The sequence below is a fragment of the Tachyglossus aculeatus genome, chromosome 2, assembly GCF_015852505.1.
Source record: "Tachyglossus aculeatus isolate mTacAcu1 chromosome 2, mTacAcu1.pri, whole genome shotgun sequence".
NCBI lineage: Eukaryota > Metazoa > Chordata > Mammalia > Monotremata > Tachyglossidae > Tachyglossus > Tachyglossus aculeatus.
In genome coordinates, this window is record NC_052067.1 from 26,716,055 (window position 1) to 26,742,090 (window position 26,036).

Below are 26,036 nucleotides of genomic sequence, written 5' to 3' on the forward strand. Positions count from 1 at the left end.
AAAGTGGCAGGGTGAGAGAGGGGGGCAAAGTCAGGGCGCTGTCAGGGGAGGCCTCCAGCTGCAGAGAGCCATCCTAACAGCCTCAGACCTGGAGCAGCTGCCATTCTACCCAGTGACAAAACGGCTCAGCTGGAGAGATGGGATGGCATCTCCTCTCCTCCTTTGTAAACTTCTGTAGTGTCTAGCACCATGCCAAGCCCCGTAAACATCGCCAATAAGTAATAGCTGAAGATGATGTTACAAGTTCTAATCTTGTCTCTTGGGCCAGGTCTACACAACACAGTAGTGCAGAACAATTCCCAGATTCATCAGAGCAAAGGAAATGCTCTCTCCTCAATTTATGCAGAAAATGTGGGTCATCTCAGAGCAATTAGTTAGAAGTGGATTAACTCCGATTCCAGGTCTCTCGCACCCCCATTTCATTGTTCCGGTCTGTAAAATACCATGTTGCCATTTGCTTGGGTCCCGAGAGGATATTTATTTTACTTGTACATGTTTATTGTATTTATTTTATTTTGTTAATATGTTTGTTGTGTTGTCTGCCTCCCCCTTCTAGACTGTGAGCCGGCTGTTGGGTAGGGGCCGTCTCTATATGTTGCCAACTTGTACTTCCCAAGCGCTTCGTACAGTGCTCTGCACACAGTAAGCGCTCAATAAATATGATTAAATGAAATGAGGGGTCGTGGGGAGGGGGCGGGGAAGGGAGTGAAAGAGGAGAGACAGGGTAGGTGGGAGGAGGAAGGGGGGTGGTTGGGAGAGGAGAGGCAGGGACCTAATGAGATCATGCTATGATATTTTCAGTGTGCTTATTTTTAATTTGGGCACCACGTTTTCAGGAACTCACATACTATTCCTTCACTCATTTCCCAAATTATTCCAGAATTTAACCTTGTCTTTTTTTATTGATTGGGTTCAATAATCCCCATGCTTCGGTTCTTATTTTGGGGTTTCCAAGCCGCTACAGTTCCTGCTGGCTTCCTTGTCCGGAAGTCCAAGGTCCTGAAAGGTGACCGTTATTTGATTTCCATGAATCCGACCGATTTTGGATTTTGGCATGGAAACAAGATTAGAAAAATGTTAATTTAGTCTGATTGGCTGGTGATCAGAATTAATCATGTGACCAAATATTTTTTTTCTGCTCTAAGATGATGCTCACCTTTTCACTGTTCAAGTACTAGTTAGGAATTTGAATATGACGGCAATAGTCTGAGATTTACAGTCACCCCTGTAAATCATGGACAATTCAAATCTGCAGATAATCCAAAAACCTGAATTTAGGCAACCTTCTCCATCCAAAAAACATCAAAGTTAGTTTTGGATTTCATCATCTCTCACCCTGCTCATCCCCCTGGTGGATACCTTAGCAAGCAGGAAAGCAATCCAATTAATCAATGGTATTTATTCATTCATTCAATCGTATTTATTGAGCGCTTACTGTGTGCAGAGCACTGTACTAAGCGCTTGGGAAGTATAAGTTGGCAGCATATAGAGACGGTCCCTACCCAACAGCGGGCTCACAGTCTAGCGCTTACTGTGTGTGCAGAGCACTGTTCTAAGTATTTGGGGGAGTACAGCATAACAGAGTTGGTAGACACATTCCCTGCCCACAAAGGTCTTACAGTTCAGAGGGTAATGTTCAAAAGACAGGAAGACAGAGAAGAATAAGGAGAGGAGGCAAAAAGCCTGGACAACACAGGTCCTGTATTGGATAAACGATATGAAAATTTGAATTAACTGCATATAGTATTTTTCCTTCTTAGGGTTCAGTTACACTTGGATTCAGGTTTTTTTTTCTTTCCCTGTTAGCTAAAAGATGTTTATCCATGGTTCCAAGATTGTTAATTTACTTAGCACTACTATTTAACAGATAAAAAGATTCCTATCTAGAAAGTTATAGACATAAAAAAATGAATAAAACCTTAACAAAAGAAGAAGAAATGGATTAATAGACAAAGTTTCAGTCCCCCTTAGTAATTATATGTTTCTGAGTTGGGACTTCTTAATTATTCTTGTTTTACAAAAATTGGAATTACATAGAGCTCGCTGTTGCAAGCATTTTCTTTTCTTTGGCTTTGGTCGTTATGGAAGCCAGAACAGCTCATTTGTTAGCTGGCTTGAGAGTTGGCTCTACATCTAATTATGGGTCTTGTTCCGTTCTTCTAGATTAAGATTTTCTCTTTCCCCAGGGGGCAATGCATGGATTTGGCAAGGAAGCTAGATAAAGGTCTAACTTTCCCCTGCATACACCCACTTCAGTTGAGGAAAATTTTCCCTGAGTTTAAGAACTCGTTTTTAAACTCCAATTGGAATGCTGATGTTTCGGTAGCTAATATTGCTTCTCATCTGTTTATAAAATGATGACAGCCTGTCAAGAATGATAGCAAAACTGTGATGCTGAATCCTTTCTGTTGGTCTTTTTTAGGGGGGTGGAAAATGAGAGGATTTGTGGTGATAGAAACCCCTTAAGAAGGATGAAGCACAATTTATGTCCTTTTCAGGAACCAAATAGAGGATACCTGGCTGAAAAGTAGTGTTTGTTGATAGAAGATTAGTAGGACCTTAGTGAAATTTCACTTTGTGCATAAATGTTTGTGAAGTTAATTGCTATCATTCTATTTTTAGTGGAGAGGGCAACTCTCTCTGGCCTACTGAAAATTGTCCAGTCAATGTAAGCGCTGATCCAAAGAGGAAAAAATAGTTGTAGGGCCAGGGTTCTTTCACAATTTGAAGAATGAAGTGAGTGACACATGCTATTCCCTTGTGTGATTTGATTTGCCTGAAGTCAATGTCAAGCTACTTTCATGCACCTCCGAATATCCCAGGGGCACAGCCAACACTAGAATCAAGACATGAAACGAGAGAAGCAAGGTGACATCTTTTCCCAGTAGTACAAGCTATAGGTAATCTTCTGAAGTAGGGATCTGTATGTACAGATGGTGATAGCATGATAAGATGATAAGAGATGAAGTCAGAGGAGCTAATAATTGCAATTAAATTCTATTGATTGAAAAAAGATGGTTGATTCAAGGGTAACCAAATCCCTAAAGTCTATAAGGAAATAATTTATGCCTCAGTCAAACAAAGGGGTAGTATAATACAGAAATCACAAGTGGGAGGCAGGCCACAAAGTCGATGGGAATACGTGCTATATCCAAAATTAAACAGAAAAGCAATGTGTTTGAGTTCCTCTGGCAAGGAAACTGCTCTCTTTCTCTCTCTGGGAACCGGAGTCATGAGGCAATAACAAGTTCCACTTAGTCAGACCAAATTCACACTGCTTAATAATAAAAATAATAATAACAACAGTAACTGTGGTATTTGTTAAGCACTCACTATGTGTCAAGCACTATTCTAAGCACTGGCATAGATACAAGGTGATCAAGTTGGACACAGATCCTGTCCCACCTGGGGCTCACAGTTTTAATTCCCATTTTAAGTAAGACATCCTGTTGGGATTGCCCATTGCCTGAAATAATAATAGTAATAATAGTATTAACAGTCGGTGCGACATTTAAGTGTTTACCCTTTGACAACCACTGTAATAAGCAATGGGGTAGATGAAGGTTATGAGATCGGACACAGTCCCTGTCCAACATGGGCTCACAGTCTAAGGTAAAGGGAGAATGAATATCTTGCCAGCGTGGCTCAGTGGAAAGAGCTCGGGCTTTGGAGTCAGAGGTCATGGGTTCAAATCCCGACTCCACCAATTGTCTGCTGTGTGACTTTGGGCAAGTCTTCTAGACTGTGAGCCCACTGTTGGGTAGGGACCGTCTCTATATGTTGCCAACTTGTACTTCCCAAGCGCTTAGTACAGTGCTCTGCACACAGTAAGCGCTCAATAAATACGATTGAATGAATGAATGAATTTTACTGATGAGGTAGTTGAGGCCCAGAGAAGTTAAGTGACTTATCCAAGGTCACACAATAGACATGTGATGGAACCGGGATTAGAACCTACAGCCTCTGACTTCATTCATTCATTCATTCAATCAATGATATTTATGGAGCGTTTAGTGCATGCAGACGACTGTACTAAGCGCTTGGAAAGTAAAATTTAGCAACAGAGACAATCGCTATCCAACAACGGGCTCCCAGGCCCAGGCTCTTTCCAGACCTGAGTCTACTAAAACTTCTCTTTTTGCTTGCTGGCAGTTAATCAGGTGAGGAGGAGGGTGGTTTGCAGATGGTTCGGCTCTCAGGGAAAGGCTGAAAGCCATCCTGCTGCTGGTTTCTGCAATGTAAGGAATGATGTTCAAGGAGAATTCCAAATGGGCCATTGCTCCATCGCGGCACAATAATATTTCTGCAGAGGCTTTTCACTAGAATTTTCCTTACGGCAAGAGAAACTTTCTGGATTGGCTTCCAAAAACACGCATGTTCCAAGAGACACACAGAGCACAACACAGTAATAAACTGCCATTTTTATGGGTCTTTGGTTAGAGGTGGTGCTCAAAACAGAACTAGCTTGCAGTTATAGCACTTGCAGGAATTCCTGTGGGCCTAACATGGCTAGACTTTCTAGCAAATATAAAGCATAACGTATCCGCTCACCCTTTGCTGCAGCTGAGTGTTTCCTACAAAGGGGCCAGTTAGTTGAGTAATTCTGCTCACAGTCTATTACACAAGAACTGCACAGGGAATGTGTCTACCAACTCCGTTAGAAGATAATAATAATAATAATGATGGCATTTGTTAAGTGCTTACTACATGTGAAGCACTGTTCTGAGCACTGGGGGTGGATACAAGGTGATCAGGTTGTCCCACGTGGGGCTCATAGTCTTAATCCCCATTTTACAGATGAGGTAACTGAGGCCCAGAGAAGTGAAGTGACTTGCCCAAAGTCACACAGCTGACAAGTGGCAGAGCCAGGATTTGAACCAATGACCTCTGATTCCCAAGCCTGTGCTCTTTCCACTGAGCCATGCTGCTTCTCTAAGATACTCTGCCAAGCACTTAATATATTGTCTGCACATAGTAAGTGCTCAACAAATATGATTTATTGATGGATTTCAGTTGCTGTTTTAAACTGATGATCATTCAGAAGTGACCCCTCTGGCTCCGAGTGGATAATGAAGCCATTATCTGTCAATACTTCTTAAACAAAAGGATTGCTAATAATAATAATGACATTTGTTAAGCACTTACTATGTGCAAAGCACTGTTCTAAGCACTGGGGGGATACAAGGTGATCAGATTGTCCCACAGGGGGCTCACAGTCTTCATCCTCATTTTACAGATGAGGTAACTGAGGCCCAGGGAAATTAAGTGACTTGCCCAAAGTCACACAGCTGACAAGTGGCAGAGCCAGGATTAGAACTCATGACCTCTGGCTCTGAAGCCCGTGCCCTTTCCACTGAACCACGCGCTGCTTCTCTGCTAAGGAGATGAGGGTAGGGTTGTCAGCCTGGGTGTCTTTTTAAATGGTTATGTGTTGCAGCTGAAGCTGTTTTGTTGGGGTTTTTTAAAATCTATTTGTGGGCCAGATGCTTCTGGTTGCCTTACTTTGAAAAGTTGAAGGTGTTATTCATAATGAGAATGAAATACAAGAAGCAATGTGGTCTAGTAGAAACAGCACAGGACTGGGAGCCAGAAGGCCTGGGTCCTAATCCCAGCTCTGCCACTTCATTCATTCAGTTGTATTTATTGAGTGCTTACTGTGTGCAAAGCGCTCTACTAAGCACTTTAACAATTAACAGACACATTCCCTACCCACTATGAGCTCACTTGGGCAAATTACGTAACTGCTCAGTACCTCAGTTTCCTCATCTGTAAAATGGGGATTCCATAGGGGTTATCCCTCCCCCTTACACTATGATCCCCATGTGGTAATGTGGTACAAGGACCATATATGATCTAATTATATGGCTACCCCAATGCTTATTGTACCACAACTATTATTCTTATAGTAAGTGCTGAAAGAATACCACACTTATTAAGCCACCCCAGCATTACTGTGTAGGGTGACTGGACAATACATGAGACAATAATAATTATAATGCATTTGTTAAGCTCTTATTGGGTGTCAAGCACTGTTCTAAGTGCTGGGGAACATATCAAATCATCTGATTGGACACAATCCCTACCCAAACACAGAGCTCACAATCTAAGTTGGAGAGAGAACAGGTATTTTCTGTTCTTCCCATTTTACAGATGAGGTAACCAAGGCACATTAAAGTTAACTGACTTGCCCAAGGTCACAGAGCATTCATTCATTCATTCAATCGTATTTATTGAGTGCTTACAGTGTGCAGAGCACTGTACTAAGCGCTTGGGAAGTACAAGTCGGCAACATATAGAGACGGTCCCTACCCAACACTGGGCTTACAGCCTAGAAGGTGGAGACAGACAACAAAACAAAACATGTAGACAGTTGACAAGACATGTAGACAGATGACAAAACCTCAGCTTGTTTCTCTCCTACAACAGAGCAGTGTACTAAGCACTTGAGAGAGTACAATATAACAATAAACAGACACATTTCCTGCCTACAGCAAACGTATAGTGTAGACGGGGAGGCAGACATTAATATAAATTAATGAATTACAGATATGTGCATAAGTGCTGTTGGGCCGGGAGGGGGGAGTGAATAAAGGGAGCAAGTCAGGGTGTCGCAGAAGGGAGTGGGAGAAGGGGAAAGTGGGACTTAGGGAAGGCCTCTTAGAGAAGATGTGCATTCAATAAGGCTTTGAAGGGGAGAGTAATTGTCAGTCGGGGTCAGCAGTAAGGGGGGAGATTGAGTTACAGTGAGAAGGTTAGCATTAGAGGAAAGAAGTATGCAGCCTGGGTGGTTGTTGTAGGAGAGAAACAAGCTGAGGTTTTGTCACCTGTCTACATGTCTTGTCAGGCATGTGACAAAGCCAGGATTAGAACCCAGGTTCCTTGGATCCCAGGCCCATGCCCTTTCCACTAAGTCATGCTGCTTCTTCCTTTAATGTCTCTGATCTCTTGCAAAGGAAAAGGAAAAAGTTTTGGTTTTCAGGTGAACTGCCCAGATAAATCATGCCAGGAAGTTAATAATGACATAAAAGCTATTGATTCAGGATCAGGCCAACTGTGACATCGTGTCAGGGAAAGAATGGATCCTCTTTGTTTTTGCTACATCACATTTGCTGACAAGTGATATGGCTGTCTTAGCAGAGTGTGCGGTCTGCTTTAGACTGGCCCCTTCAACTTGGGAGGTACCATGGCCTAGTGGAAAGAGCACAGGAATAGGAGTCAGGAGATCTGGATGCTAATCCTGGCTCCACTGTTTGCCTGCTGTGTGACCTTGGGCAAGTCACAACCTCTCTGTGCCACGGTTTCCTAATCTATAAAAATGGGGATAAAATACCTGGTTTTTCTATCTCTCAAATTGTGAGCACCATGTAGGATAGGGACTGCTTCCACTCCAATTATTTTGGATCAATTCCAGCACCAAACCACAGGTAGACGCATTAAATGCTCTCATTATCCCTACGATGCTTTAATTGTTTATGGCATTTGTTAAACACTTACTGCCAAGCACAGGGGTAAATACACACTAATCAATTTGGACACAGTACAGTCAAACATGGGGTGCACAGTCTAAATCCCCATTTTACAGATGAGGTAACAGACACAGAGAAGTTAAGTGATTTGTCCAAGGTCACACAGCAGATGAATGATGGAGCTGGGATTAGAACCCAGGTCCCAGGTTTCGGACTCCCAGGCCTGTGCTGTATACATTAGGCCATGCTGGGTTTATTTTTAATACAGTTCTTAGCAAGATACAAATGACAACTACTAGAAATTTCATAAAAAGACTGATTTCTGCATTTTGTTTTATAGATGTTCTGTTTACATGATTCCTGAATCATCAGTGCAAGTTAAATAAAGCAACTAGAGAGTATGCTCCCGAAAGGCAAAGGCCCTCCTGAGCCCCCAAGGGCTGAGTAAATAATGAAATCTGTTTTCCTGGTGGTATATTTCCAAACTGCTCTTTAAGTTCAAAATGACTCCAGGCCATGAAATGTTATCAGTAAACGTGACTGATAATCCCTTCCATAGCTATCTTGAGCATGCACTATTTCATTTATTACCCAGAGTTTCTGGTCCTGTTTTCTTTCCTTCCTCGTGGGCCAAGGTCTTCCCGAAATGGCTGCTTTAAGATAATCATCCCATTTCTGCACACTTGGCTGACCTGTCTTCTCAGACAGTCCCACCCCCGCCCATCCGCTGCTATGTCACACCATTTCAAATTGCGCTTCATTGCGTCTTTAAAATACTTTTGCTGGGCCGCTTTTCTACACTTACCCTAATTTGGCTCAGCTCCAGCTGTTGTTTGGGCATCTGTCATCCACAGTACAGTGCTCTGCACTCAGTAAGTGCTCAATAACTGATTGAATGAAATCCATACTCCTCATAAGGTGTGATGTGATGGGCATTGCTTCGACGTTGGCGATTTGTATTCTAGAACTTCACTGCTTGTGATTTGGTTTTGCCACTTAATTACAAGTAACGATTGTTTATGGTATTAGTTATGTGCTTATTAAGTGCTGTACTAAGCACTTAATAAAGATAGATGATAATCAGGTCCCACACGCAGCTCATAGTCTAAGTAGGAGGGAGAACAGGTACTGAATCCCCATTTTACAGGTGAGGGACATGGGGCATTGAAAAGTCAAGTAACTGGCCCAAGGTCACACAGCAGGTAGAGTCAGGATCAGAACCCAGGTCCTCTGACTCTCAGGCCTGTGCTCTTTCCAGTAGGCCACACTGCTTCTTACAGGTAGGTGAAGTAGGAACTGTTCAAGAAGTTGAACATGGGTAAATCCAGTTTGGAAACTACGATGGCCCTGTTCATCTCCAGTTTTGTCTGAATCTTGATTCCATATTGGGGCCAATTCCATACTGGGGCCACATTCTGCTGGTAATCTACTCAAAGCCCAAAATAGTCAGTTTTCTACCTCCTTGTCTGTCTTAGACAAAGTGTGACCAATTTAGTGCCAGCACTCAACCCTGGGTTGCTGATATTGACTCTTGGTTTGATTAGTATTTGCCAGGTAAAGGCTAGTACCTAACCTGAATCTTCTTCTGATCAACTGTCAATCCATAATGCTTTGCCTTTTCTGCTAAATGCTTTTCTAAAAAAGTCTGCTGGTCTTCTTATGTGTGTTTCCGAAGCACAGTTGCAGCCTACAGGAGCTCTTGTGCAGTCACTCATGGACCCTTGATGATGCTACCGGCCTGTTGAGGGCAGAGAGTTTCCAGAGAAAAGGAATCACACCCTGAGAGCAGCTTCCAGACCCCTTGTTTGTAGAATGCTGGGAAGGCTGTGATAGGGCACCGTGGCTGTAGTTTGTGACTCTTGGACTCGGAGTTATGAGGAGCCTAGCACTCCGTTCCCCTAGCCACAATACCCTCGTTTTTATTTTGGATATTTGTCCCTGTCGTTTATATCATTTTAGTGTTTACATTTCATCTCATGTGCCTGTCACTAGTCTTTCCTCCCCACATTCTTAGATTACAAGTCCCTAGAGGGTCACGTCTAGGTCATACCCGTGTATAATTTCCCAGTGCCCTGCAAAGTAAGTGTTCAATAAATATTAGTTACTACTGTTACTCTATCAAATAGGTCAACAGAACTGGACCTGACAAGGCCTTTCCATTTCTAATGCTGCCAGCAATACCACTGTGGCCTAGTTTTAGCTCCCTCCTCAAACCCACTGTCCCCACTTCCATAATCTCTTGCCCCTAATGCTTTATCAATAAAATTGAAATTATAGACATGATCTCCCTAAAATCTTCCCTGTTCCTCTCTGGTCCCTCCCTCCTGTCCCCTCTCTGACTCTCCTGCCTATCCAGCAGTATCTCAAGAGATCTCCTGCCTCCTCCCAAAATTCACCCCCTCCACATATGTCTCAGGCCCCCATCCCTTCACGCCTTACCAAAACACTTTCCCTCTTCTATTCTTCCCTTCCTGAGCACCATCTTTAGCTGTTCACTCTCCAGTGGCTTCTTCCCCACTGTTGTTAATAATGCCAGTAATTCCCTATCCTAAAAAAAGCCCACCTTGACCCTATTGCTCCCTCCAGTTCTATTGCCCCATCTCCCTCCTACTATTCTTCTCTATCTCCTTGAGTGAGTTGTCTACACCTGCTACCTTCACTTCCTTTTTTCCAGTGCCTGCTTAACCCCTGCCAATCTGGCTTTCAGCCTCTTCACTCCATGGAAACTACCCTCTCTAAGGTCACCAATGATCTCCTTCTTGCCAAATCCACTGACCTCTACTCTATTTTAATCATACTCAACTTTTCCATGGGCTTTGACACTGTGGATCACCCCTTTCTCCTGGAAAAATGATCTAACCTTGCTTCATTGATGCCGTCCTCTCCTGGTTTTCCTCCTTTCTGGCCATTCCCTTCTCAGTCTTTTTCACAAGCTCCTTCTCTGCCTCCTGCCCCCTAACTGTGACAGTCTCTCAAGACTCACATCTGGGTCCCCTTCTATTCTCTCTTCTCCATCTACAACCACTCCCTGGAGAACTCAGTTCCTTCCATGTTTTCAACCACCTTCTCTACATGGATGATTCCCATATCTACCCCTCCAGTTCTGATCTCTTATCTGAAGGCTCACATTTCTTCCTGCCTTCAGGATATCCCTACTTTAATGTTCCACCCCACCTCAATTCCTCAAATGTAACATGTTCAAAAAAGAGCTCCTCATTTTCCCACCAAAACCCTGTCATCCCCCTGACTGTCCCATCACCATCTTCCTTGTCTCACAAGTCTGTAAACTTGGCAGACAGTAAGTACTCAATAAATACCATTGATTGATTGATTTGCATCTTGAAAGACTTTTCACGATGGCCACATTTTTTCAGTCATTGAGAGAAACCTAGTCCATTCTTTGTGTCAAATGTTAAAGGTGCCCTGCAAAGTAAGCATTTAATAAATATTACTATTACTACTGTTACTCTATCAAATAGGTCAACAGAACTGGATCTGACAAGGCCTCTCCATTTCTAATGCTGCCAGCAATACCACTGTGGCCTAGTTTTAGCTCCCTCCTCAAACCCACTGTCCCCACTTCCACAATCTCTTGCCCCTGACATGACACATGCTTTATCAATAAAATTGAAACTATAGACATGATCTCCCTAAAATACATATAGTGGTGTCAATGATGTTCCCTGTATTTCTCAACAACAAATGTCAGGACCGGATCACCAACAGTGAAATCAGTTGAGCAGCACTGAGTCTATGATCATAGCCATGCAGCTTGGCCCATGAAATAAATGGCTGATAGTAATAATAATAATGGCATTTGTTAAGCACTAACTATGTGCCAAGCACTGTTCTAAGCACTGGAGTAGGCTCCCCAAGCAGTGGAGACACGGGAAGAAGGAGCCACTCTTTGCCTTGTCTCTGTTCTGTCCTGGCCAGCCTCTGTCTTAGCCAGAAATGGGTTTTCCAGGACCCCCTCCTACCCCAGCCTCAATGGGAACAGGAGTTATGCCCCTGCTGACCAGGGACTCAGCAGAGAAGGAGTTCCCCATCAAGCCTCATCTGCTTTTGCTTGTCTCCTTCTAACCTGGGTGAGTTTGGGTTTCTCCCTATCCTAGAGAAGCTGCATGGCTCAGTGGAAAGAGCATGGGCTTAGGAGTCAGAGGTCATGGGTTCTAATCCCAGTTCTGCCTCTTACCAGCTGTGTGACTTTGGGCAAGTCACTTCACTGGACCTCAGTTACCTCATCTGGAAAATAGGGATTAAGACTGTGAGCCCCATGTGGGGATACCTTTTATCTCCCTCAGTGCTTGGCACATATTAAGCGCTTAACAAATACCAAAATTACTACCCTCTCCCGCTCCCTTGTCCTCCTATCCACTTCCACGATCCTGTACATGTTGTGCACATGACCACCTCTAAGACCCCAGGAGTGACTTTGGGTCTCATTTTTCCCTGGCTCCACCCCTATAATCCTCCCTCCCGTGCTGCTACATTTGAAATGAAAAGCTGACATTCCTGATAGTGTTTATGAATGGGGGATTGGTTCCTAAACCAAGGATAGCTACCCTAATTTTACCAAAGGATTTCAGAATTGTCTACCCATTCAATTCTACATGAGTGCTAAAATGACATTACTGTATATTGAGTCAGAGAGGTTCCACAATCAAGTGGCCGGCTCCTATTTTATATGAAGCAAAATGGACATGTTATTCTGACGAGTTTGACACCTGTCTACATGTTTTGTTGCCTGTCTCCCCCTTCTATAATAATAATAATTGCATTTATTAAGCACTTACTATGTGCAAAGCACTGTTCTAACCGCTGGGGAGGTTACAAAGTGATCAGGTTGTTCCATGGGGGGCTCACAGTCTTAATCCCCATTTTACAGATGAGGAAACTGAGGCCCAGAGAAGTTAAGTGACTTGCCCTAAGTCACACAGCTGACAATTGATGGAGCTGGGATTTGAACCCATGACCTCTGACTCCAAAACCCGTGCTCTTTCCACTGAGCCGCGCTGCTTCTAAACCGTGAGCCCATTGTTGGGTAAGGACCGTCTCTCTATGTTGCTGACTTGTATTTCCCAAGCACTTAGTACAGTGCTCTGCACACAGTAAGCGCTCAATAAGTATTATTGAATGAATGAATGAATGACTCTCCCTGGCAGTTTCACCTGGTGATCAGTTAGCCCTCCCCCATCCCCCCAGTCTTAATACTCTGGGTTAAGAAAAACTTGTGTTGAAATACTCACTGTATCCAACACTATACAGATGCACACACACTCACCTTTTCATCCGATATCATGGCACACTATATCCAAACAGGCTTGCATTGTCAGAAACACCTTCCCTAGATCACTTATCAATGTTCTAGTGAGAACACGTGTTGTAGCAGAACTGAGGGGACATATAACAGCACGACCCAGAAGTCTTTGAGAAAGCAATAGGTGGCTGGAGGGGTCTATGAATACGACCTGGAGCTGCACCAATTAGCAACAGTGCTGCATGAACAGAACAGCAGGCAGAACAGAGATGGCAGGATCCATTTTAATTTGATTTATTCAACACACTCAGCCTCAGTTAAAGCTAAATGTCAGGAATGCCAGCAGTTTTCTGTATTGGTTTAAATCTATGTTTCAATTCCCACTACAACCCAGCCTGCACACTTTGCTCTTCTAATGCTAACCTTCTCACAGTACCTCAATCTTGTCTACCTCGCCACCGACGCTTCACTCATATCCTGCCTCAGGCTTGTAATGTCTTCCCTCCTCATATCCAACAGACAATTACTCTCCCCCCTTTCAAAGCCTTAAGGCACATCTCTTCCGAGAGGCCTTCCCTGACTAAACCCTCCATTTCTCGTCTCCCACTTCCTTGGTCAACCTGACTTGCTCCCTTTATTTAACCTCCTTCTTAGCCCCACAGTACTTATATACATATCTGTAATTTATGAAGGGAAGTAGCATGGCCTAGCGGCAAGAGCATTCATTCATTCATATTTATTGAGCACTTACTGTGTGCAGAGCACTGTACTAAGTGATTGGGAAGTACAAGTTGGCAACATATAGAGACGGTCCCTACCCAACAGCAGGCTCACAGTCTAGAAGGGGGAGACAGACAACAAAACAAAACATATTAACAAAATAAAATAAATAGAGCATGGGCTTGGGAGTCAGAGAGCATAGGTTCTAATCCCAACCCCGCCACTTATCTGCTGTGTGACCATGGGCAAATCACTTAACATCTCTATGCCTCAGTTACCGCATCTGTAAAATGGGGATTGATGATGATGGTATTTGTTAAGTGCTTACTATGTGCCAACCACTGTTCTAAGCGCTGGGGTAGATACAAGGCAATCAGGCTGTCCCCACATGGGGCTCACAGTTTTAATCCCCATTTTACAGATGAGGTAACTGAGGCCCAGAGAAGTGAAGTGACTTGCCCAAAGTCACACAGCTGACAGGTGGCAGAGCCAGGATTAGAACCCATGACCTCTGACTCCCAAGCCTGTGCTCTTTCCACTAAGCAACTCTGCTTCTCATTAAGACTGTGAGCCCCACGTGGGGCAACCTGATTACCTTGTATCTACCCCTCTACCCCAGTGCTTAGAACAGTGTGTGGCATGTAGTAAGCACTTAACAAATACCATTATTATGATTATTATCAATAATAATTATTATTTATATTAATATCTGTCTCCCCCTCTATACTGTAAAAGTCACTGCGGGCAGGGAATGTTTCTTTTTATTGTTATATTGTACTCTCCCAAGCACTTAATATAGTGCTCTAAACACAGTAAGTGCTCAGTAAACACAATTACATGAATGAATGAAACCTTTTTGAGGAAAACTTAATCAAGTAAGGGAGGGGGTGGCAGATTGGCAACTGGACTGAATGACAAAACCACAGTGCAAACAAAGTAGCCCAAATGGGAGACTTAAACAAACCTGAAAAGTGAAAAGGGAGCCAGGCTATTCTGCCTGTACACCAAGTGAACTTAGGTCTGTTAGCAGATAAGAAAACCTATTAAAATTACACAGAGGAAACATTTCCAAACACTCCCTGGAGTTATACATAATAATTAAAGAGGGACTACTTTCAAATCCCTCTGCCTGATTCAGTAGTTTAATCCATTCAAATACAAAGTACAGAGACAAAGTAACAAAGTTGATGGAGCAAAATAATTGTTAGGGATGCCTGTAATCATCCAATATCATTAAATAGATTTTATGTGGACCAAATTGGAAAATCAAGTCTCCTGAAATCATTCATGGATAGCTGCTAATATAATTCCTGAACTATCCTTGCACAAAGAGTACAGCATGAATGAACAATTTAGAATCTGACAATGCATCCTAGCATGTTTTATCTGGTGCAACATAACCATCTCTATTTAGAAAATATGGTCATGTTTCCATCCCCCTCAAAAACCCCTATGATGATTCATACTGAGATATTTTTGAAACATGATTCTTCACTTTCAAGTCCAGTTACTTTTAGATCAATTCCTGAAGAAAGGAAGGCTAGGTAAACCAATTTACAGAGTCATTAGAAGTGGAGGTTTCCCCTTTGGTTAACATTTGGACATGCTCCAAAAAATCCATCCTACCCAAGACCATGTTTGTGAATAGGGAGATATTTGTAAATGGAATACTTGAGAGCAACTTCATAGGGTGAAAAAGGATCCTAAAACTTTGGAGGGGTAGCAGGTAAGCAAAAGAATGGGGGAAAGGCTGAAAATTATATTTGGGATAGCACCCAGAGAGGAGTTTCTCTTTCTTCTGAGGACCTTATGTGGAACTATGATATAGAATGTCTTGTACAGGAAACTTTTTTTTTTTGCTTAGCTGCTTCAATTGCTACCATTCATGAAGTGCAAGTTATTTAACTTCTCTGTGCCTCAGTTTCCTCATCTGTAAAATAGGGATTAAATACCTGTTCTCCCTCTCACTTGGACTGGAAGACCCATAAGGGACAGGGACTGTGTCCATCCTAATTGACTTGTAGCTACCCCAGTACTTTACATGTAGTAAGCACTTGGACATCATAAGTAATTAATGCTCATTCCAAGTTCAGCTTTTCCATTGCAGGCAAGTCAGATCATGTCTCTGCGCCTCAGTTTCCTCTTTGGTAAAATGGGGATACCATCTGCCTCTTGCTACCTCACAGAGATACTGTGAGAATAAAATGAGATTGTTTATGTAAGAGTGGAAAAATAAAACCAACAAATTCTAGGTATTTTCATTATTATTATTATCATTAATTACATAGCCATGTGAATGAGTTGCAAGGCTACTTCATAAAACTGGTAGATCCCTGACCACAAAATCTGCAAATCCCGTGGGAACTCAAAGAAACACTAGCCTAAGGCACGCTCATAGGAAGTCTTGATCTCTCTACCACAAAGCAGGCCTTTAGGGACCTAGTGAATCTTGCTCCTACACATGACACACAGCTTAAGAGGAAACAAAAGCCATCTCGGGTTGGTACATTCCACCAGGCCCCTCAGCCTCTGTCTTCTGACATGTCAGGAAATGAAGGACCTCCTAGCGTAATGCCACACAGAAACACTGCTGAGAACCCGCGTGGCACCAGCCAAAGACATGTCAGAGTCCCACGAGGCCCCATGCAGGCAAAGGGGCCTTCTGCCTGATAGGCCATTGCCACCCACACAAGTAAGACCACTACCAATCCCAAGACCCTCATCCCCAGAACCGGATGGGAGATTTCTCGGCAGGATCAGGTACCGTGTGTGCCTCAGAAAAGCAAGGAGCAGATCCCAGACTTCCAGGCTGAGCACTGCTGTAGCATCGGACCTTTCCTGGGAAAGCAGTGCCAAGATGAGGAGTGTTTGTGTCTTTGGGTGGGTTGGTGGAGGGAAGGGTAAGGGGAGAGAAGAAGAGGGTCTCCAGATTCCTCAAGTACAACTTTGTCTTTGGGAATTTGAGGACGAACAGAAAAAAATCTAGAAATGAAAAAAGGCATATTCCAGGTCGGGGTGTGGGGAGCTTCTAGCCGTATAGAGCTGGAGGAAAAAATTTCTAAATTCCAACCAGGGATATGCCTACACAGCCCAAAAAATCCAGATCATTCAAGTGACTTTGACTTGAATTTTCTAGAAGGTTTATCTAAAAGTAGAGTGGATTGCCCCTCTGGGTCATACCTGAAGAGTTTCCAGTACTCTACCAGTTTCGACTATGGGAGGGAGAGTCAATCAGAGGAATACCCATTCCATTCCTTGCTTGGGCAGTGGCTAGTGAGTGGAAGGCAATCTGCTACAAGTCAAAACTCACTTGTGCTGGGCAGCAGCAGCATGGAAGACAGTCAAGGGCAGAGACTCAAGTTTACCATGCAGAAGGCAATGGTAAACCACTTCCTTATTTTTACCAAGAAACCTCAATGGATACACTACCAGAACGACTGCAGACGGAGGTGGGGGATTCTGGGAGAGATGTGTCCATGGCGTGGCTCTGAGTCAGAGACAGCATAAGACAAGATAAGAGCAGATTGCGGGAGGCAGGGATTAGAGGCAACCCGATAATTCAGACTAAAGTTTATCTGGGATCAACCGAGTTCAAAAAAGAAAAGAAAGGAAAAACTGAGGCTCATTGCTGACTGAATTTTCTGCCATACAACCCAGGTTCATAGGTCAAATAAGGTCTTCCAAGTCCCCTCTCCTAACCAACCACATTTTGAGGTAAGTTAAGAGAATGACTGGAAGAAAAAGAGAAACTTTACATGATATCTCTGCATTGCTACCTGGGTACCTGCTTCCTGGAAAAATTAAAGCAACACAAGTTGATGAAAAGACCATGGACAGCAAAGCTAAAATGAAAAAGGAACATATTTGAAGAAGCATAATTCTGTACTAGGAAGGTACAGAATTCTGGGAGGGTGAGAGGAACTATGCCCCTCACAGAGGAAGGGATCAGAAGAGAAATAATTAATTAATTAAAATAATTAATTCTTCAGGGGAAATTGACAGTGGTACCCACTGCAAAAGGCAGGTAGGCTTGCTTGTGATCTCAGAGCCATCTTTCCTTCGACACTGAGCAGAGGGGAAATCCTAGGGTGGATTTGAACAGCGTGGCCTGATGGAAAGAGCGTGAGCCTGGGTAAATCAGGGGACTTGAATCAGAGGACATGGATTTTAATCCTGTCTCTGTCATATGCCTCTTGTGTGACCTTGGGCTAGTTACTAAAATTCTCTGTGCCTCAGCAACCTTACCTGTAAAACACTACTCAGACTATGAGCCTTGTGTGGGACAGGTACTGAGTCTGACCTACCTTGTATCCTCTGCAGCAATTAGAACAGTGATTGACACATATTAAGCATGAAACAAGTACCACAATTATTGTTATTATCATCATTATTATTTACCCCATCACCCCCTCAGTGTTGCACCTGGAGAGTTTCCAGTATCCTACCAGTCTCGACATTGGGAGGGAGAGTCAAGCTGAGGCATATCCATTCCATTCCTAGCTTGGGCAGTGGCTAGCAAGTGGAAGGCAATCTGCTACAAGTCAAAACTCACCAGTGCTGGGCAGCAGCGGCATGGGAAAGAGCTGAGGGAAGGCAGTAGTAAACCACTTCCGTATTTTGACCAAGGAAACTCTACAGATACACTGCCAGAACGAATGCGGATGAAGGTGGGGTGTTCTGGGAGAGACATGTCCATGGCAACTCTATGGGTCAGAGACGACTCAACGGCATAAGACAAGACAAGACCCCATGCCCAATTTCTCATTGTTGAGAAGAAAAAGGAGCTGAATGAGGTACATACTAACTGGCTGGATTTCATTCATTCATTCAATCGTATTTATTGAGCGCTTACTGGGTGCAGAGCACTGTACTAAGTGCTTGATCCCATAGTGTTCTGCAGTGCCTCAAAACACTCCTAAGAATCAGGTTTTTACCCACAATGGGGAAAGGGACACTTGACTTCCAAGCAAAATGGCTTGAAATGGAGGTCATTTTTCAATGCCCGTGTTGTAGGAAATCTGTATTTTGAGCAGTCAGCACCAATTGGGATCTTCAGGTCTTGAGCAGAGAGGATTCTCCCCCCCACCACCACTAATGGGACAAAGGGATGTCCTTGTCCAGGTCCAGATGGAAGGGAGCTGGGCACAAAAAAATGGATATGACCAGAGCCTGCTAGAAACACAATCATGGTGATTCTCCCATTTGGCTGCTTCTCTCCAGGGAGGCTTGGGGAGGTGGAGAGAAGCAAAGCGAACAGTACGGGCTTTGCCAGGGCTCGACAGACCCGTGCTTGTCAGTGACTCAGTCAGTGCACAGACGGTCAGTATCGTCATCTAGTTGGCTGGGTGCATTACACTGGGAGGGGTGGGAGTGGGAAGATGAAAGACGTTCAGACTCCTCTGTGCCCCAGTTAATACCTTTCTGTTGTTAAATGGGAGAATCAGGTCTCGTACATGTTCTCAAGGAAGATGGGAGCTCATTTTTCTTCAGAAGGAAACCCAGTTCTAAGTGGTGATGCCTATGGCCTCATTCCTTTGGAGGCCAGTTTGGTTAAGGACCAGACTTCAGCTCCAGTGGAGCAGGCCCAGGTGAGGCAGAGCCTGGAGGGCTTAGGAGTTAGAGCAAGGGCCTGGGCGTCAAGAGGACCTGGGTCCTAATCCCGGCTCCACCACAAGTCTGCTCGGTGACCTTGGGAAAGTCACTTAACTTCTCTGTGCCTCAAGTACCTCATCTGTAAAATGGGGATAAGCATGTGAGCCCCATGGGGGACAGGGACTGCATCTAACCTAATTAATTTCTATCTATCTCAGAGCTTAGAACAGTGCTTGGCACATAGTAAGCACTTTACAAGTACCATAATTATTATTATTATTTCACCCAGCTTTAGAGGCCCAGGAGCTGGGCCAAGCCACCTGGAGGGTTCAGATCTCTTCAAGGCAGAGCTTCAGGGTTGCAGTTAGGCTCAAAGTGTACAACCTCACAGCCCTCTGAGTCTAGAGCCATTTCATTCAATCGTATTTACTGAGTGCTTCCTATTCGCAGAAGCACTGTACTAAGTGCTTGGAGACTACAATGTAACAATAAACAGACATATTCCCTGCCCACAATGAGCTTACAGTCTAGAGGATGAGCTTACAGTCTAGAGGAGACTGAATCCACTGTCCTGGTCCTGCCCTGTGCTCTGGATTGTAAGTTCATTGTAGGCAGGGAATGAATCTGTTGTTATATTGTACTCTCCCAAGCTTTTAATACAGCATTCTGCATACAGTAAGCACTCGATAAATACGACTGACTGACCGACAGACTAACTCTGGGGCTGAGCCAGAGCCAAACGGGCCTCTGGGAGAGGAGGAATTGTGGGGAGGAAACACCATTAGGCTCAGGGCCTGCATCCCAGGCACAGCTCCAGCGAGGAATATAAACTTAAAACCGTCAACTCTATGAAGCAGGTATTATCACTGGGTGAAGAGGAAACAGGATACAGGACTTCTCAAATTCCACTTTTGATAAACTCAGGAATAAGAAGACTGAAAAGACAGAAGATCACTAGCTTAACCTCTTGCTTACTCCTGCCAGAGTACAGGTCAGTGTTGACGCCTGGACTACTGTGAGGGCGAGTAAGGGGATGGAGGGGGCTGGGTCACATAAGGCCAGAAAGCTATGGCTCGCTCTTGGATTCTACCCTTTGGTTGGCAGGAAAGAGCAACCAGCACTCTGGAGTTACAGGAACTTAAGCATTTCTAGACTGTGAGCCCGCTGTTGGATAGGGACCGTCTCTATATGTTGCCAACTTGTACTTCCCAAGCACTTAGTACAGTGCTCTGCACACAGTAAGCGCTCAATAAATACGATTGATTGAATGAATGAATGAATTTCAGTGACCTAGCTGACCAAGCAGAAAATCTAGCCGGGTTCTAATTCCAGCTCTACCACTTGCCTACTGTGTGACTTTGAGCAAATCACTTAACTTCTCTGTGTTTCAATCTCCTCATCTGTAAAATGTGGGTTCAATACCTGGTCTCCCTCCTAATAATAATAACAATAATGATGGCATTTATTAAGTGCTTACTATGTGCAAAGCACTGCTCTAAGTGCTGGGGAGGTTACAAGGTTACAAGGTGATCAGGTTGTCCCACAGGAGGCTCACAGCCTTGATCCCCATTTTACAGATGAGGTAACTGAGGCACAGAGAAGTTAAGTGACTCCTCCTTCTAGACTGTGAGCCCATTGTTACATAGGGACAGTCTCGAGCAGCTTGGCTCAGAGGAAATAGCACAGGCTTTGGAGTCGGAGGTCATGGGTTCGAATCCCTGCTCCGCCACATGTCTGCTGTGTGACCTTGGGCAAGTCACTTAACTTCTCTGAGCCTCAGTTCCCTCATCTGTAAAATGGGGATTAAGACTGTGAGCCCCACATGGGACAACCTGATCACCTTGTATCCCCCCCCAGCGCTTAGAACAGTGCTTTGCACATAGTAAGCACTTAACAAATGCCATTATTATTATTATATCTTGCCAACTTGTACTTCTCAATCACTTAGTACAGTGCTGTGCACACATTAAGCACTCAATAAATACGATTGAATGAATGAATGAATGAATGAATGAAGTGACTTGCCCAAAGTCACAAAGCTGACAATTGATGGAGCTGGGATTTGAACCCATGACTTCTGACTCCAAAGCCCATGCTCTTTCCACTGAGCCATGCTGCTCCTCTAATCAAACTGCAAGCTGCTTGTGGGACAGGGACGGTGTCCCACCTGATTATCTTCCACGTGAGTCTGACATGAAACAGGGACAGTGTCCAATCCGATTTGTTTGTATACACCCCAGCGCTTAGTATACTGCCTGGCAGAAAATAAGTGCTTAGCACCATAATAATAATTATTACTCCAGTGTTTGGCATAGACCTTGGCACATAGCATGTGCTTAACAAATATCACAGATATTATTTAGACAAAAACAGTAACTTGCCCAAAACGTCCACTGATCCTGGTGCTGGAGTGTGCAGCTCTGATGAACAATCAATCAATCCTATTTACTGAGCACTTACTGTGTGCAGAGCACTGTACTAAGCACCTGGGAGAGTATAATAAAACAATATAACAGAGTTGGTAGACATTTTCCCTGCTCACAAAGAGCTTACTATCTAGTGGGGGAGACAGACATTGATGCAAATAAATAAATTACTGTTATGTACATAAGTACTGAGGGACTGAGGTGGGGAGAGGAGGAATAAAGGGAGCAAATGAGGGCGATGCAGAAGGAAGTGGGCGTGCTACCGCTGGGCTGGCAGGGAGAGAAGGAAAACAGCATGGGCACCCTGCGTGGGTGTCTCTGGCAGCTCAGAGGAAGTTTGGAGGAGGCTTTGAGGAGGAGCAGCCCCCTGAGCTCTGGGGGCCGGCTGGCAACACAAAACTCACCACAGGAAGGTGCGGGGGACTCAGCCTTGATGCTGAGGAGCATCTGCGTTGTGAAATGGGCACCCTGGGGCAGATCGCCAATGGTCCTGGGCCAGTGTTCCTTAGCCAAAGGTGGGCAGCAGGGGTAGACGGCTGCATAGCCTGTATTTAGGCTGCAGGGGTGGAATTCAGCCTTCCCTTTCCAATGCTGGATGGATTTTGTGGTCAGGGTCACTTCAAAAAGCTCATTTGAAATTTACATGTTATTTAGCAAGAGCGACAAACCTTAGCTTCGAGCAGAAAACCCAATCAATATATTTGGCGTGATTTTTGCTTAAGTGTGGGAGGAAAATGATACATGGTGCTTGGCTTTTTGTCAATCATCCTCTAGTCAGGGAAAACCAAGCTCATGAATTTTGCTAAGGGGTCATGGAATTCATTTTCTGAGAATTTCTAACAGGGGTCTTTAAACCTAGATCAAAGGAAGCAGTGGTGTCTTGAGGATATACCAGAGACCCTCGAGTCAGATGATCTCTGCTCCAAGTCTGTTCTGTCACTAACTGTGTGGCCTTAGTCAAGGCACTTGAACTTTCTGTGTCTTTCTGTGTTTTTCCATCTGTAAAGTGGGGTTGATTACATATGATCCAACCTACTTAACATGGATAATTGGAGAATAAATGAGATAATAGATGAGGAAGCATTTTTGAGTTCTTTGGAAGAAAGCTGCTAAATAAATCGAGGTAGTATCTTTGTATATTATAAACATTTACAAAGTAGAAATTTTCTGTCTGAGTGCTAGGGCAAGCACTCTACTCATTCCAGGTATAGATTGGCTGAGAATAGTGGGCCACATGAAGGAAAGGAGGGGAAGCGTACTAGAGAAAAGGACATAGGCCTGAGAACAGCATAAAGCCATCAGGGCAACTGGGAAGAGCAGTAGAGCTGGGCTCCGGAGAGAGGGTTTGGAGCAGGTGCAGGGCCTGTTGAGGAAGCAGAACGCTGAAAGGGAAAGCGGTAGGAAAACCCAGGCGTAGACTGGCTATCGTTGCTAGTTATATGCTGCAGCCACAGGTCTGTGGGATTGTGCTTTCTAGCCAGTTTCTGCAAAATCTCAGGGGAGACAAGGGAAGGGCAGGCGAAACAATGTATACTTGCCTAGGAAGAAAGAGAGGAGCCCATGTGTAGGCCATCGTTACCTCGCATTTGAGAAGAGACACAATATTCTCTCTTTCCTACTTCCATATAACCACCAGATTCCATCCCGCTTTCCCATCGTAGGGCAGAACACTGTTTTGGCTGGAACTGAGGAAGCACGGTGGGGAGAGGAAGAGAGAAATAAACTGTAATACTCAATATCATTCCTTGGTGTCTCGGCACTTTGGGCTCTGGTGGCATATTTGCTGCTGAATTATCTCCCCAGTTGCTCTTGTCCTTTTTAAAAATAGCAGTTGGATCTCGGTGGGTGAATAAAAGGCCAGGATGTGATTTCAGTTTTTTAAAATTAAAGTACCAAACTGCTAAAACCCATGTGAACCCAAACTGCCAGACAAATGAGAATTGCTCAATCATTTGGGTTGCTCCATCTCTGCCTTACTGCCTAAAGATAGTAGGCTAGTGGTACATATTGATTGGTGAAGCTTGACTCTCCTTAGACTTGCGATGGGTCTCTAGTATCCTGAAAACTGGCAGGAAGCTTGGGATACCTTCTAGTCTGGGTGAGATGTATTTATTAATCTCATTTGTATAATGTTCCCTGTTGCCAGAGCCTCTGAACTTCTCGACAACAAAAAATATTGAGGGAAATTAAAATTTAGTGCACAAAAATACACACCAGAGGCAGCCAATGAGCTCCCTTTCCACAAAACCAGATTATTTGGCTAAATGTGCCAATGGAATTCAGTCCCTATAGCCAGGCAAAGGATAAGAATACCCGTAGAGATTCAAGGGTATAACCAGAGCTGTGATCCTCCTAGGTTAAGAATTTGCTATCTTTTACTCAGATAAGAGGAAATTGAGATGGTCATAGAGTATTTTAGCAATGTAGTGGGATGCGGTTGCTAAAATAAGTGAATAGGGGTGGAAGGAAATCGGAAGTGGCTGAAATTTGGTTTTGGAATGAAAGTGATTTTATCATGGCAGTGGCCCTTGTGACCAGTGAGAGATGGTCCAGTGCATGGTGTTGAGTGGCTCGGCCCTGCTCCCTTTCTACACTGGGGGCTGATATGGGCACCTCCCAGTAGTGGGCTGACCTTGTATCTGGGCCCCAACTCCTTAGGCAATATCCTCTTGCTGAGCCCCCCACAGTAGTTCCTATGAGGAAATATTTTTTTCTTTCACCCCTGCTAGTGAATGACAAGAAGCAGATTCAGGAAAAATCTCATGCTTCCACCTAAATTTCCTGCACCATTTGTACGCATACCTGCTCGTAAGGAGGGCCCCCTTAGAGCGTAATTAGCACACCCCACAGGATCCAGGAATTCCTCTCTGACAGGTGGAAGCACAGAAAACCCAGAACTTTGGGATTCCTAGGCTCATTCTCATTTCCAGTGTTCGAAGAGAAAAAACACAGAACTGATGAGAGTTGACAATATCTAGGCCCAATTTTATTTTAAAAAATACTCTACAGCCCAGAGCTTTTTGCCCTCTAGAAATATGGAAATTCAAGTACAAAAACAGAATTTCAATCACCAGGAGTTTCAGATCACCTAGCTGCTTTGGACAGTTTTCAATTTCCATCGATTCTGGGAGTTTTACCTCTATAATGCACTTGCTAATCACTACACCATCAGTCCCACAGCACTTAAGTACATGTCTATAATTTATTTATATTAATGTCTGTCTCCCCCTCTAGACTGTAATCTCTCTGTGGGCAGGGAACGGGTCTACCAATTCTATTGCATGGTATTTTCCAAGCACTTAGAACAGTGCTCTGCACAAAATAAGTGCTCAATAAATACCACTGATTGACCGATTGATTAAATGAAAGAAGCAAGACTAGACATCCCCAGGATGTGGGTGGCTGCTGCCCTGCTTTCCCAGCCACATCCTGTGATGGCTAAAGCCGAACTATCATAGAAGCAGCCTGGCTCAGTGGAAAGAACACGGGCTTGGGAGTCAGAGGTCATGGGTTCAAATCCCATCTCCGGCAATTGTCAGCTGTGTGACTTTGGGCAAGTCACTTAACTTCTCTGTGCCTCAGTTCCCTCATTTGTAAAATGGGGATTAGGACTGTGAGCCCCCCGTGGGACAACCTGATCACCTTGTAACCTCCCCAGCACTTAGAACAGTGCCTTGCACATAGTAAGCGCTTAATAAATGCCATCATTATTATTATAGCGTATGACATTTTAAATTTCAGCCCACCAGAAATTGCCTTGAATGCAATGTGCTTTTTATGAGGCTCAAACTATGAAACTGGAACAGTAGTACTCAGGTAATTGCCCATTTAGCATAAAGAGAAATGCAAGAATTCTAAATGGAAAGAGCAATGAAATGAAAGATCTCAACCAGTGAGGTTTTTTTTTTTTGTATTTGTAAGAACTTGCTATGTGCCAGGCACTGAACTAAGCACTGAGGTAGATACAAGCTCATCAGTTTGGACACATAGGGCTAAGATTCTTAATCCCCATTTAACAGAGGAGGTAACTGAGGCACAGAGAAGTTAAGGGACTTGTCCAATGTCACACAGCAGACAACTGGCAGAGCTGGTAATAGAACCCATGTCTTTCTGACTCCCAGTCCCCCGCTCTATCCACCAGGCCAAACTGATTCTTTCAACATCCCATGAATGAAGTGGAAAATTGGAAATACTCTGATTAAAGATATATTTAGGATTTTTCTGCCCTGTACACCTGCCAGTCTCCTTTAATCTCTTTGTCCCTAAGAGTCAAGGTTCTAAATGTCTGAAACAACCACTGAGAGGGATTTAAAACTTCTAAACTCCATAATGCAGATATACAATTCAGAAATCATAAAATCAGTGTCAGCCAACTGGCATATTTCACTAGCTCGTTTATGAAGGACTTTGGCCAAAGAGAAAAGCAACTAAAGAATCACTGGAATTGGATTGCTTGATATAAAACCGAATGACTGACCACTTCACTTCTCAATATCTTTTTCACTTGTTTCCAGAAAGAAGTGTGTTACACCATAGCAGACAGGTGATATTACGGGTATTTCTATACCACTC

The 26,036-nt window shown here is 43.9% G+C and overlaps 1 protein-coding gene and 2 non-coding genes across 3 annotated transcripts in view; 2 read left to right on the forward strand and 1 right to left on the reverse strand.

Moving 5' to 3' along the window:
- LRRC3B (leucine rich repeat containing 3B) overlaps positions 1-26,036 on the reverse strand; it is a 136,414-nt gene that overhangs the window by 82,137 nt on the left and 28,241 nt on the right. The window lies entirely within an intron of this gene.
- LOC119924497 lies at positions 16,609-16,746 on the forward strand. The gene has a single exon (XR_005449208.1). It is a non-coding gene; the product is annotated as a small nucleolar RNA SNORA7 (small nucleolar RNA).
- On the forward strand, positions 17,851-17,988 carry LOC119924559. The gene has a single exon (XR_005449266.1). It is a non-coding gene; the product is annotated as a small nucleolar RNA SNORA7 (small nucleolar RNA).